Here is a 13,762-nt window from a genome sequence, read left to right on the forward strand (position 1 = left end):
TTTTGATCGTTTTCTTTCTTTATGTTATGGCAGGCCAATGTGGTTTAAGAAATTATCTTTTATTTTGATATCAATTATTAACAAAAACTTAACATAAACACATACTTCCAGACGCAAGATTAAGTTTTTGATCATTGTTTAACTTTACGGTATTGGAGTATTGGGCTTTTTTAATGGGAACTGGTAATTGGTGCGAAGATGAACTGTTCCATAATTCTATCCTGTGCTTTGTGCAGAAAGATATTGCCAAAGGAGTTTCACCTGATATGGTAAAAGAGTACATGGCCGATTTCTTCAAGTCTTATTCTCTTTCTGAGACCCGTAAATTGCTTTTTTTAAGCTCTTTCCTAATGAAGTCCCTTCAAAGCGCATAGGAGCAAATGTTTCATTGAACTTTGCTTCGTAAATAATTATTCCTTTGCTTGTAAAGTGCGATTCTCAGAACATAAGGATTCCGGACCTTTGTATCAAATGTCCCTGCGAAATGCCAATAATATCTGTTGATGAATTCAGTACCGTCAGTGCTAGGATGAAGTTTTGTCTTGAACAGCTGCAGGACATTGCGTCTAAGGCTACTGCAGACAGTTCTAAGCTTGAACCTCCTACTTCAAAGACGAAAAAACTGTCTTACGCTTTCATTGCAAGGAACCCTATCCTGGAGCTCAGTGACCCTATCCTACGCATGAAGAAGCTTCAAACGCTGAATGGTCACGACGGGATCGTGACTGGGTTGCGATGACACGCAATAAACGCTCAGCTGACAAGCTGGCCGCAGCTGTTACTAGCTCCATTCCAAACGTTGAAACCAAAGTGATTGACAAGAAGCATCTAGGAGTGGTCTGTGAAATACCCGAAAACTATTCAAGAGCTGATTTAAGGGCCTCAGTGGACGGACTTGTCCGTGCTAATCAAATTGGTCATTCACGCACTTTTCACCTCGAGTTTATTGACAAAGCCGCTCTGAATGCGATCCTGGAGTCGGGAATCCGCATTGGATACAAAATTTTCCGCTTTAAGCCCTTTCAATCGATTTGGCGTCGATGCTTTCGCTGTCAAAGCACTAATCACCTGATTGGAGCCTGTCCCTGCTCACCAGCACATCCTAAGTGTTCCAGATGTTCTGGCCCTCATGTGAATATCAAGGGAAATCCTCGCCACGCCTAACCAAAATGTGCAAATCGTACCATGGAACACGTAAGTTCCAGTCTGAAATGCAAATTTCTCCCATCAGCTCTCTATAATGCTAATAAATGAATGTTCAAACTCAGTTTAGCTTTGTGTCCCTTAATATTAATGGTACAAAAGACAAGGATCTTCTAATTAATGAGCTGCTTGACAATGATATTGTGTTTTAACAGGAGCACCTTTTCTCTAAAGTGAATCTTGATATCCTAAAGCGTCTTCGGACCCATTTTACCCTCTTAAAAGCCGCCCAGAAAACCCGTGATAGACCATCAGGATGTCTGGCCATCTATTTCAGACATAACACTCAGCCGATGGTATTGCAAAGTGATGCTAACATCTTAGCGATAAAATGTGGTGATACTGCATTTACAAACGTTTATTTCCCCTGTAATAAAAAAATCTATGCAGTCATTGTCTCGTTTTTCACAAACCTGTAATCACCTACGAATATTACTTAGCAACCTTGCAAAATAAAATACCAAATGGGTTCTCGCCAGCGACATGAATACTGACTTATTATCTAATTCTGACCGATGTGAAATTTTTCTCGATTCATTTCCCAGAGGATTCCATCTGGCTGATAAAGATCTTCTATTTGCTTATATTCACAATCGTGGTGGTCTTACTTCAAACCTTGATCTTATAACCGTGCCAGATTTAACTCTATTTTTATAAATCGTTCATGTCGATGACTCTAAAATCGACGACGACAATTTACCAATCACATGCCAACTATCTTGCTCTATGGCAAGATCTGTGAGCCAAAGATCCCCCAAGTGGTTCTCAAAGATAAATTGTAAAAATGCCAATGTTTACCTTTATGTATTGACATTATCCCAGTTATTATCATCTATCAAAGTACCATTCCACTTATTGCAAACATCTTTATATACAACTTCAACGCGGATAGATGTAAACTCTCAATATCAGCAAATAGTGTTCAGCCTCAAGTCTGCCGCTAAAAATGTTGTCCCCTCTGAGCGCGTCTGAACAGGTACTCACAATCCCTTATAGAAGACTGATCCCAAAGTGAAGATGGCTAAAAAAAAGCTAAGCTCTAGCTCCGTATGTGTATAGCCTGTGATCATCCTCCTTCTGGTTCAGTCCATTAAATAAAGCAGAAAACCAAACGAGAGTACAAGTATTCCCTGCGTAGAGCGAGACTAAATGCCTGAGATGGTCCCTGTGATAAGAAATCCTGGGACTGTGTTATAAACAGTGTAAAGTGCTCACTTTCAATTAATTCCTTTCTTTAGCTATGTGATTTCGTTTCCCACTATAAAAATATTTTGCTTTTATTTAATGTTAATATCCGAAATCATTTTACAAAACTTCAAATTGTCAACTCAATCCTTCCAGTTCGTATCAACCAATCTAAAGTGCTACCGGTGGAATCTGGTGCTATACTCCGAGCTCTTAAGCAAGTGAATAATTCTGAGTCTCTTGATAGTGATGGTCTTTGCTTTTTTTGCTTATGATTATCCTGAACTACTGAAGCATTTGAAGTTATTGTTTCAGATATGCGTGACACAGTCCATTGTGCCAGATAGTTTTTTGTTCGGCTGTATATCTTCCATTGTTAAAAGGGATAAGGACCCCAGTGCTTGCTCTAATTACCGTCCTATCAATGTGTCTTGTTTTATTGGTAAGCTATTTGAATATGTGCTGCTACGGGTCATCAATTCCAAGTATGATTTTACGCCATTCCAGCTTAGTTTTAGAAAAAGTATGGACTCTGGTCAAGCTCACCATATTGTGGGTTGGCTAATAAAAAAAGCTATTGCTCAAAAACGTCCCCTGTATTGTTTGCCTGTCGATATATCTAGTGCTTTCGACAGTGTAATTCATTCAAATGTTCTGTTTTCTCTAGCAGCGCCTGGCGTTAACCTTCCTGTTGTTTCCGTCCTTAAGTATTAGTATGCTAATTCTTAGCAATTCTTAGTATGCTAATATCTGCTGCGTTTGCCTCGGTGGTACCGGAACCATAAAATAGTTTCTAAAATGGTCATTGTTGATGTGCCCTCGCGACTGAAACAAATATCAGCAGATTTATGTTTTAAAACTCAGCAAAAGATTGGAGTTTTTGACCCTCTTCGGCCATTTTTTGAATTGAGTTAATTTATTTATGTTGTATTAGAATCGTATGTCTATGGTTATTTTTGTTTCGTATGTCTATGGTTGTTTTTTTTTAAATTAGCATTTTACTAAAAAAAATAAAACCAGCGAAACAAAACAGGATTAGAAGTAGAAAAAATTCTAACTTGGCCTGAAGATAATAAATTATTATTTAAAAGGTTCTCAATGGTCTATTAACGGGCATGAAATCATTAAATTATACGACACGATTTTAATTGTCTAAGAAACTCAAGCAGTTTTCAGTACTGTGCTAGTTTAGTTTTCAGTACTGCACTGGTTTTTCAGAATTCTACAAATATAGGGAAACATCAAGAGCGAGTTTATGGCCTATTCAATTCAAAATTGCTGTTATTGAGTGCAGGGTTGCAGAAGTAGGCTCTTCGCTGTGGTACAATCAACTTGAAAATTAATAAAAGGCATATAAAAAAAAGGCAATAAAAGGCACTTGAAATTTCTATTACTGTTAGAATTAGCTCTTCGTCGATATTCTACGGTCAATTATTTGATAAAAACCCCTATGGAGACAAAAGACAAAAAAAAATTAACAAACAGCAACCGTAACCTTCCTTCTCGAGAAAAATAAGGGGCCTGAAACCTCTACTTGAATGTTTTTGGAGAGGATGAATTTAAGGATATAATTATTACAATTGTCTCATAATTTTTAGGGGTTAATTTCTCCTTTTCTTAAACTAATCCAGTACTTTCTCACTTCTTTATACCAATTTAACCTATTTTGCGTTTATTTCAACATTTAGTTCTCCTTAAATAAACTTCGAGGAGAAAATTTTTTAGTGTTAAGGAAAAATTACTACTTCTAACAGAAAACTTGCTATCATAAACGAATAAATTATTATTTCTAAGAAAAATTTGGTATCTTTGACAGGGAACTTGCTACTTCTTACAGAAAACTTGTTATCACTGACGAAAAAATTGTTACTTCTAAGAGATATTTGATAGTTTTAAGTAGAAGTTTGTTGGTATTGAGGAAAAAGTTGTTACTTCTAAGAGAAAATTTTTAGTGCTATAGGAAATTTAATACTTCTGACAGGACATTTGTTATCATAAACAAATAAGTAGTTACTTTTATGAAAGAATTGTTCCCTTTGGTAAAAAACTTGCTACTTTTTACTGTATACTTATTATGACTGATAAAAATTTTTTACATCTAAGAGAAAGTTTACAATATTAATTAGAAGTTGGTTGGTATTAAGGAAAAAGTTGTTGCTTCGAGAAGAACATTTGTTAGTATTAGGGAAAACTTGATACTTGTGACGGAAAACTTGTTATCATAACCGAAAAAGTTGGTACTTCTAAGAAAAAAATGGTATCTTTGGCAGAAGACTTGCTACTTTTTATAGAAAATTTGTTATCACTGACAAAAATTGTTACTTCGGTGAGAAATTTTTTTAGTGTTACTTCAAGAAAAATATGGTATCTTTGACAGAAAACTTATTATCATAGACGAAAAAGTTGTTACCTTGCTACTTTTGACAGAAAACATGTTATCATAAACGAAAAAATTGTTACTTCTAAGAAAAATTTTATAGTTTTAAGTAGAAGTTTGTTAGTATTGAGGAAAAAGTTGTTACTTCAATGAGAAATTTTTTTAGTGTGATAGGAAAACTTGCTAGTTCTTACAGAAAACCTACTATCATAAACGAAAAAATTATTACTTCTAAGAAAAATTTGGTATCTTTGACAGAAAAATTGTTAGTTCTAGCAGAAAATTTGTTATCAATGACAAAAAATTTTTACTTCTAAGAAAAATTTGATAGTTTTAAGTAGAAGTTTGTTAGTATTGAGGAAAAACTTGTTACTTCGGTGAGAAAACTTGTTAGTGTCAAAGGAAGACTTGATACTTCTGACAGAAAGCTTGCTATCCCAAACGAAAAATTTGCGCTTCTAAAAAAATGTTGGTATCGGTTATATAATACTAGTTACTCCAAACGGGAATTTTGTTATTTCTGGTGAAAGCTTGTTACCACTAGGAGATATTTTATAGTTGTAACTTAAAGCAGTGTTAGTGTTAAGGAAAAAATTGTTACTTTGATGAGAAAATTTGTTATTGTTAAGGTAAACTTGCTACTTTTTATAGAAAACTTTATCATGAACGGAAAAAAATTATACTTCTAAGAAAAATTTGATAGTTTTAAGTAAAAGTTTGTTAGTATTGAGGGAAAAGCTCTTACTTCGAGGCGGACATTTGTCATTGCTAAGGAAAACATGACTCTACCGAAAAAAAAATTTCCATTATAAACGAAAAATATGTTACTTTCAAGAAAAATCTGGTACCATTGGCATATAACTTGCCACCTTTTAAAGAATAGTCGTTATCATTTACGAAAAATTTTTAATTCTAAGATATATTTTACAGTGTTAAGTAAAAGTTTGTTAGTATTAAGGTAAAACTTGTTATTTCGAGGAGAAAATTTTTTAGTGTTAAGGAAAAATTGCTACTTCTAACAGAAAACTTGCTATCATAAACGAAGAAATTATTATTTCTGAGAAAAATTTGGTATATTTGACAAGGAACTTGCTACTTCTTACAGAAAACTTGTTATCACTGACGAAAAATTTTTTACTTCTAAGAGATATTTGATAGTTTTAAGTAGAAGTTTGTTGGTATTGAAGAAAAAGTTGTTACCTCGAAGAAATTTTTTTGTATTGTTAAGGAAAACTTTATACTTCTGACAGAAAACTTGTTATCATAAACGAAAAAGTTGTTACTTCTAAGAAAAAATTATTCCGTTTGGTAAAAAACTTGCTACTTTTTATTGAATACTTATTATCACTGATGAGAATTTTTTACATATAAGAGAAATTTTACAATTTTAAGTAGAAGTTTGTTGGTATTGAGGAAAAAGTTGTTACTTAGAGAAGAACATTTTTTAGTGTTAAGGAAAACTTGATACTTCTGACAGAAGACTTGTTATCATAAACAAAAAGTTGTTACTTCTAAGATTAAATTGGTATCTTTGACAGAAAACTTGCTACTTTTTATAGAAAACTTGTTATCACTGACGAAAAATTGTTTTTCGATGAGAAAATTTTTTAGTGTTACTTAAAGAAAAATATGGGATTCTAGGCTGAAAACTTATTATCTTAGACGAAAAAGTTATTAACTCACTGCTTCTAACAGTAAAGTTTTTAACATAAACGAAAAAATTGCTACTTCTAAGAGAAATTTGATATCTTTAAATAAAAGTTTGTTAGTATTGAGGAAATAGTTTTTTAGTTGAAGACAAAATATGTTAGTGTGAAAGGAAAACGTGCTACTTCTGAAAGATAGCTTGCTATCCCAAACGAAAAAATTGTTGCTTCTAAGAAAAATTTGGTATCTTTGACAGAAAACTTGTTAGTTCTAACAGAAAATTTGTTATCACTGACGAAAAATTGTTACTTCTAAGAGAAATTTGATATCTGTAACTAAAACTCTGTTAGTGTTAAGGAAAAATTTTTTACTTTGATGAGAAAATTTGTTAGTCTTAAGGAAAACTTGCTACTTTTAACTGAAAACTTTTTATCATGAACGGAAAAAAAATTAGGCATATACCTCTAAGAAAAATTTGATAGTTTTAAGTAAAAATTTGTTAATTTTAATGGAAAAAGTTGATACTTTGATGAGGAAATGTTTTTGTATTATAAATATCTTACTACTTCTGGATGAAAACTTATTATCACAACGAAAAATTGCTACCTCTAAGAAAAATTTGGTATTATTGCCAGAACTCTTATTACTTCGAACAGATAAATTATTATCATTTTAACAAATCGTGCAAATACTAAATGTGATTTGTTTGTGTTTTAAGTATGTTTTGTGTCACTCAAAAACATGTAAAAAAAGTTGAAAAAAATATCATGTTAAAAAAATAAAAAAAAAGAAAAAAAGTATACAAAAAATGGATGGAGGGGGCCCAAAAAGTTGTAGGGAGGGGGCTGGGCCCTTCTATGTCTCAAGCGCGCAATTTTTTTAAGTGGGGGAGGGGCCTAAAAAGTTGGGGGGGGGCCTTGGGGTTGGGGTAGGAGACCTTAAAACACTGTTCAAACGGAACTAGTATATTATAACGACCACAGAGTTTAGCCCCAGATCATCCTCTAAAATGTCCCAAACTATTTCTCCAAAATGACCCCTAAAATATTAATTATTTTATTTCAACTAAATAATCCCTGTCTGTAATTTTTGATTGTTCCCTTTGTTTTGGCATCCTTTTGCGATGTCACATTTAAAATTCCCAGGAAACCATTTTGCGCGTTAAACATATTCAATCTGTCTTGAATCTCGTTTGAATTTCTGAAAAAATCTAAGGTGTTCCTAGTTACACTATTAAGGTTTCGAAAGAATATTAATTTATCTCTCAGACCTAAGGACCAGAGAAGCCATATTTTAAAATAGAATACTAATTTATCTCTCAGGCTTAAATACCAGAGAAGCCATATTTAAAAATAGAATATTAATTTATCTCTCAGACCTAAAGACCAGTGAAGCCATATTTAAAAATAGAATATTAATCTATCTCTCACATCTAAAGACCAGAGAAGCCATATTTAAAAATAGAATATTAATTTATCTCTCAGACCTAAAGACCAGAGAAGCCATATTGTTTCTCTATCACCTAATGATACATTAGAATTCCCCGTCGATTATGCAAATCAATTTCCCAGAAATCCTGTCCCCTTAGTGGATCAATACACTTAGATGGATTCTATGCCCATATATGGAGTCCCTTCTGTGTTGGCACTGTCATCCCTAATTTTATGTTTTTGACCTTCAAGATAATGTAATATGATGAAACATCAGTTTAATCTAATCACTCTGAAAGTGACTAAATGGAGGTATGTCTATAGGTCCTTATTCCGACGCCTAGTATGCTCTCTACGTGCTTGACCACAGGTGTAAATCAGTCTTTTTTGGGATGGATGTCATCGACCTATATTTTCTGTGCAAAAATTTTGCAAGTATTTGTTTTTTGTTTAATTATGAATTGCACGAATCTTGAGGTTAAGCTTTACATTGAAGTATTATTAGAGGGGCAAGTCCGGCCCAGCCATTTAAACGGTGACCCATACTAGGTTGTTTTGCCTTTGGGTATTCTTGGTTGCACTTGAGCGGCTTTAGAAGAATCAACGCGTCCTACCTCTTCAAGAAAACTAGGTAAACGCTGAACCTCTTCTGTTCTTGGAGTTGGGGACCGGAACGGGCTCCCACGAACAATAAATATCTAGTAGGTGGAAGTTACTAAGTTGCATTGATTGCACCTCTGCTTTTCTTTACAAACCTCTATTTGCTATTATCGATTGAATTATTTATTGACAGGGATTTCTTAATTGTAAAGTAAATAATTTTTGACGTAAGTATCTTTATTTACATCTAGTTGAGACTCCAAGGATGTCCCCAACAACCGTCAAAGACTAGTTTGTCTCAGAAGAGTTCAATCCACAGTGTAACTTCAAAGTTGTAAAAAAATGCATTGAATATGTAGCTCTATTACAACTCTCAAAGATCCCCGTGAAATTTTTATAAATTGTTGTTAGAAAAAATTGGGTAGCAGTATAGCTGTGGTAATACCTTCAAATAGATTATTAGTAGTGACCTATCTTCAGGTTCTGTGACATGCCCTCCCCAGATTCCTGTGACATGCCCTCCCTTTTCCCATAGAATTTCTGTGACAGGCCCTCTGACGTCACGGTATACAACCTCACACCTGTACAATGCGGTCAGCTATTTCTACCGGAGCCCTCTGACGTCACGGCAGCCATAGGAAAAATGGCATTGGATTTCTACAGCAGCCCTTTGACGTCACGGTACACACCCCTTTATATTTCTATGACACAACCTTGTGTATTTCAAGCACATGTCTTGTTTCTAGGTAAAATTCCCCATTCCTAGACGCGTTCCCAGGCGGTAGAAGCCCCCCCCAGGGTGTTTTTCTAGATGCTTGTACATGTCCAATCATGCCCCCAGGTTTTTTTCCTCCTATACATGTCCAAACACGCCTCCTCAGGTGATAGAAGCCATATTTATTGATCGAGAGTCAGTTTCTTTTTAGTGGTGAGAGAGGACTGTCAAGATTAAAATGAATTTGGTGGACAGACAGAAAATCTTACGTAATCTAGTAAAATGGAAAAAATGCTTAGTTTTAGATGATGACTTTTTGGAATTATCTCTTCAAAGAAAGCTTCTTTAGAAATGCTTAACGATATAATGGGAATTGATTCCCCATCTTTGGACTATTGTATGAAACTTTATCGTCGTGGCCCCAAGCTTTATATCAATTTATAGATATATTAATTGAAACAAAGAAAATGATATTGTTGTTTTGCTCTGAGCCACTACTTAGACGGCCATTTTGTGACGCTCTTAGGAGACATTTTTATTGATTCCAGAGTCAGTTTGTTTTTGGAAGGGAGAGTTTCAACATCGAAAAATGTTTTACACATGCCTATTATGCTTGCATACTTTGGGCAGCTGGTCATCCTGTGAGAATTAATCTTTTGCTGATGACTATGATGAAAAGTGTAAATTATACAATCCTTGTAAATTGCATAGAGGATATGCAGTATAAATTAAAGACTTTAATTCATGTCTTGAAGAGATTTGTGACTCTCTTAATAGAGGATTGTTCCAATGTTCCAGAGGACAATGTTCCAATTGTCACTATGATAAATGTGATCAATGACAAAATACTTACCCTGGCATGATTGGGAAAATCCTTAAACATGAGTCCAGTTTATTTTTAAGAGACTGGTATCGTCGTGGCTTTAAATTGCTTTGAGAAGAAGAACCTGGTATACGCTTCAATAGCTGGAATAATAAATGAGTCTGGTCTTTACGACATCGATGTGAAGATACTGGCCACTTTGATTATAAACCTACAGACATTTATTTGGCTACTACTGAAAGTGATTCTTCATATGAGGATATGGTGTGCGACATTGCTTTAAATAGGTATGTGGAAACACTTGAATTTTAAAATATGGATAAGAATAGTATTATTGATTTAAAAAGATATAATAGAAATAGATTTACCACATATTGTAGAAAATGTGACCCTGACTTTGCACGTCAAGATGAATACAAATTGAATCCTGATGAGCTGTTACCACTTTTTGTTTGTGATGATTACCTATATGCAGAAGAAGAAATCTAAAGAAGACAGTGTTTTGTATATAAACAAATTTTATTAACAGGTAAATGTATATACATTTTTAAAGTACTTCACTCTTAGGGCACTAAAACTTTTATTAAAGACATAGGAAAGAGTATTTTTAACTAGAAAGTCGTTCAATCGAGGTGTGCTGTAATAAACATTGAGGAATTACATTTAAGTATGTCTACGACTTAGAAAATTAAATATAATAGGGCGTGAAAACCACAACGTTGCGTTGATAGATCTTGTTCCCGCCTTCGAATTTGAATAATAGATTTTCCGCTCTGCTCAAGAAAATTTTTAATATGAGGTGTGTAGAACGTATAGGGTAGGCCAAGCGGATCAAAAAATTCTATATTGCTTCTTGTTTGAAAGATGCAAAACCAATGCCCCGTCTTTACACTGGATAGTCCGCTATTAACAATAATTAGGGTATTCTCCACATTTTTTATATGCTCCAGGAAATTTTAAGGTATGCAATAGGATTTATATTTTAACATATAGGGTTCTATATTGAAAACGCTGAGTATTTGATTCGTGTTCGTGGTGCCAAGTCTAATAAAACACTGCTTTCAGGGGTAATTTCCCAATAGGTTTCAAATTGATTTAGTGAGATTAATGCAATACTTTCCTCCAATGGTTTGGCAAAGGTATACTCTAACCGCACATTATCCGTTTGGATAATACTTATATCTTGAGTACCCGACAAGTCCAATACAATGATGCCATGCGTTTTTGCAAACATTTCATCACTTATACCATTTTCGAATAATTGAGAATCATGATCTAGGGATTGCATTGTCAATTCATAGAGGATCCTGCAGGATTTATCAAAGGATAAATTGTAGAGTCAGATTCCATTTACTTTACATACAAGCGATGAAAGTCCAAAGAGTTCAAATTTTAGCGGGGAATTCGCTGATTGTTTTACGGTGCTATCACTTTTTGCAAAGTCAAGTACCAATTTCCACGGGATCTTACAATTAATAAATGAAGCATCGGTTAAGGTACGCGTACCTGTAGCAATATGGTGTTGATTTGTAATTGTATGAGGCACGAGCAGTTTGATATTATTCCCAGCAGCTCTTAATTTTTCAATTGCAAAAGCCATAGAACTCATAACTGGTTGTTTTCGTACATGAAGTATTTCCGATGTGAGAGAGACTGTTGCTTCGGGTGCATCGTCCAGTACTTTTCGCAAAATATAATTGGAACGTGCTAGTGGTAGTTTTATATCAATCTTTACATTAGGAGGCAACCATTGAGGTATATTAAATTTCTCATGATTTAGTTTCCCAACTAAATGCAAATGTTTAGTTGTCGCCTCTCTAAGAATATTGGTAGTGTCAGCATTCGTTTTATATTCGTAACCCAGGGCTTGTCCCCTCAACTGCTTATGAGACTATGGAGTCATAAACATGAATTGTATATAACTTGCATAATTTTAAAGCTTATTGCTCTTGCTCATCAATGTTCTATTTATGTAGAAAATTATTTTTCGAAATAAATTGTGTAGTACACATTTTTCGTAGGATAATCCCTCGGCGGCACCTGGTTTTTTATTGTTTGATTTTTTAACAATGAAATTTAAATCTATAAAAGTGGAATTCAAATCGATGAAGTAAGCTTCTTTGGAATAAATTTGAAAATGAACATTTTCAGAGAGCGGTTGTTACGGGTAAAACTCTTCATACTATCCATGTTTTACAGTGACATCTACATTTTCTGCATTAAAAAGGTTTAGAGATGAGGTGACTGAAGGGTGAGAATCTTTATGTGGTAGGTATGCCATTTTTTCTAGGAAAAGAAATCCTTTTTGGAACTTTTTTATTTTCTTTGATGCTTTACGCTTCCGGGCTGACTTGAGACTGATGAGTGATGAGGTGTATTGAACCTTATTTAAACCTCTTCCATGTTGTCTCAATCGCTCTCCAAGGGATCGCGCACTCGACCTGAGATTTTGCGAAACACTTTCTTGAATATCCTTCCCAGAACCCCAATAATGTAATGTAGAGGATGCTAAATCCGCTGCATCCGGTGCAATATATTTTCTAGCCAAGGGTAGTGCAGAGCAAAAAATCTTAGCAAACCAACTGCTGAGACCGTACCCAGATATTGACAAACGACCGCTATAATAGTCCATTCCAAGGCCCAACTGCCGTCGTCCAAGAGTAGCAACATAGCAATCAATATTAGGACATACAAACTGAGTTCTATTGGCCATTTCACTGAATAGGTCGAAAATGACATGTAATTACAGCCAAACCTTTTGTTATTACTTGAAGATCGCCCAATTTGCTTCTTAATGTTAACTGGCAGAGCTCCAAATACGAAGTATTGACCGGAACGTATTGAAGGTGCTTTATATTGTAGTGATGAATATGGTCCTTAGAAGTTTTTCGCTCAAGAACACGTAGGAGGGGCAGATTGGTATAACCAACTCTTGATCTCACGGCAAAGGAAGCGTAAAGAAATATACAACTGTCCGAGGAAAAGGCAGGTGGGTACGTTGCAAAAATGACACGCTTCATGCCACTAGCACTTCCTGCACTTTTACCGCTGATTACATTATGTTTAAAACCAAAAACTTCTCTTGGATTATCAAGTAGAATAACCTATTCATTGTTGATGGGTGAACTAATGTAGATTTTACCCTCTTCCTTTGAATAATTGAATTGAAAGGCACCATTTTTACGATATGAAATTTCTTTGATGATATCACGACACAATTCGTTCATCATCCCAAACTCCTTATATGGTAATGTGGCAAAGGGGTATTCAAATGAATTCATATTTTCAATTACATATCGATCGTTAACGATTGGCAAATCATGGGGTCTAATTTTTATATCATAAGTACGATCCTTTCTAAGTGTATCATATGTATTTTTAAGAATACAATCTACAAGAGCAACTGCATACCTTCCATCAAATTTAATGGTAGGTGAATGTTTTGTCCAAAAATCACTCGTTCTATTGAAATTGTCATAAAGAGGATCAGAAACATTGAACCTGAATGTTACATAAAAACCTTCAGACATTATGAACATCTTCAGCAGGTATCCATGAATCAAAATCAGAGTTGTATCCTTGCCAGCGAACAAGCAACTGTCACTTACCCTTGCGAGTTCGAGTCTTTAATACACTTTTAATTTGATAGATTTCGCTATTTTCAACTTTTTGTAATTCATAATCATAAAAACCACCAAGAATATCTTCATCTTTTATGTCACGAAGTCAATACGTTATAGGTTTAGTCTCCCCGACTTTTGACACTTTAAAAAGTTCAGTGG

The 13,762-nt window shown here is 34.5% G+C and overlaps 1 protein-coding gene and 1 pseudogene across 1 annotated transcript in view; both read left to right on the plus strand.

Moving 5' to 3' along the window:
- The window catches only part of LOC148955217 (uncharacterized), a 382,412-nt gene that overhangs the window by 354,550 nt on the left and 14,100 nt on the right, over nucleotides 1-13,762 (plus strand). The gene's annotated exons all lie outside the window — the stretch shown is intronic.
- On the plus strand, nucleotides 1,186-10,469 carry LOC148955218 (uncharacterized; annotated as a pseudogene).

This window comes from Artemia sp. Qi Xiang Cuo, chromosome 2 (genome assembly GCF_049724085.1).
Source record: "Artemia sp. Qi Xiang Cuo chromosome 2, ASM4972408v1, whole genome shotgun sequence".
Taxonomy (NCBI): Eukaryota; Metazoa; Arthropoda; class Branchiopoda; order Anostraca; family Artemiidae; genus Artemia; species Artemia sp. Qi Xiang Cuo.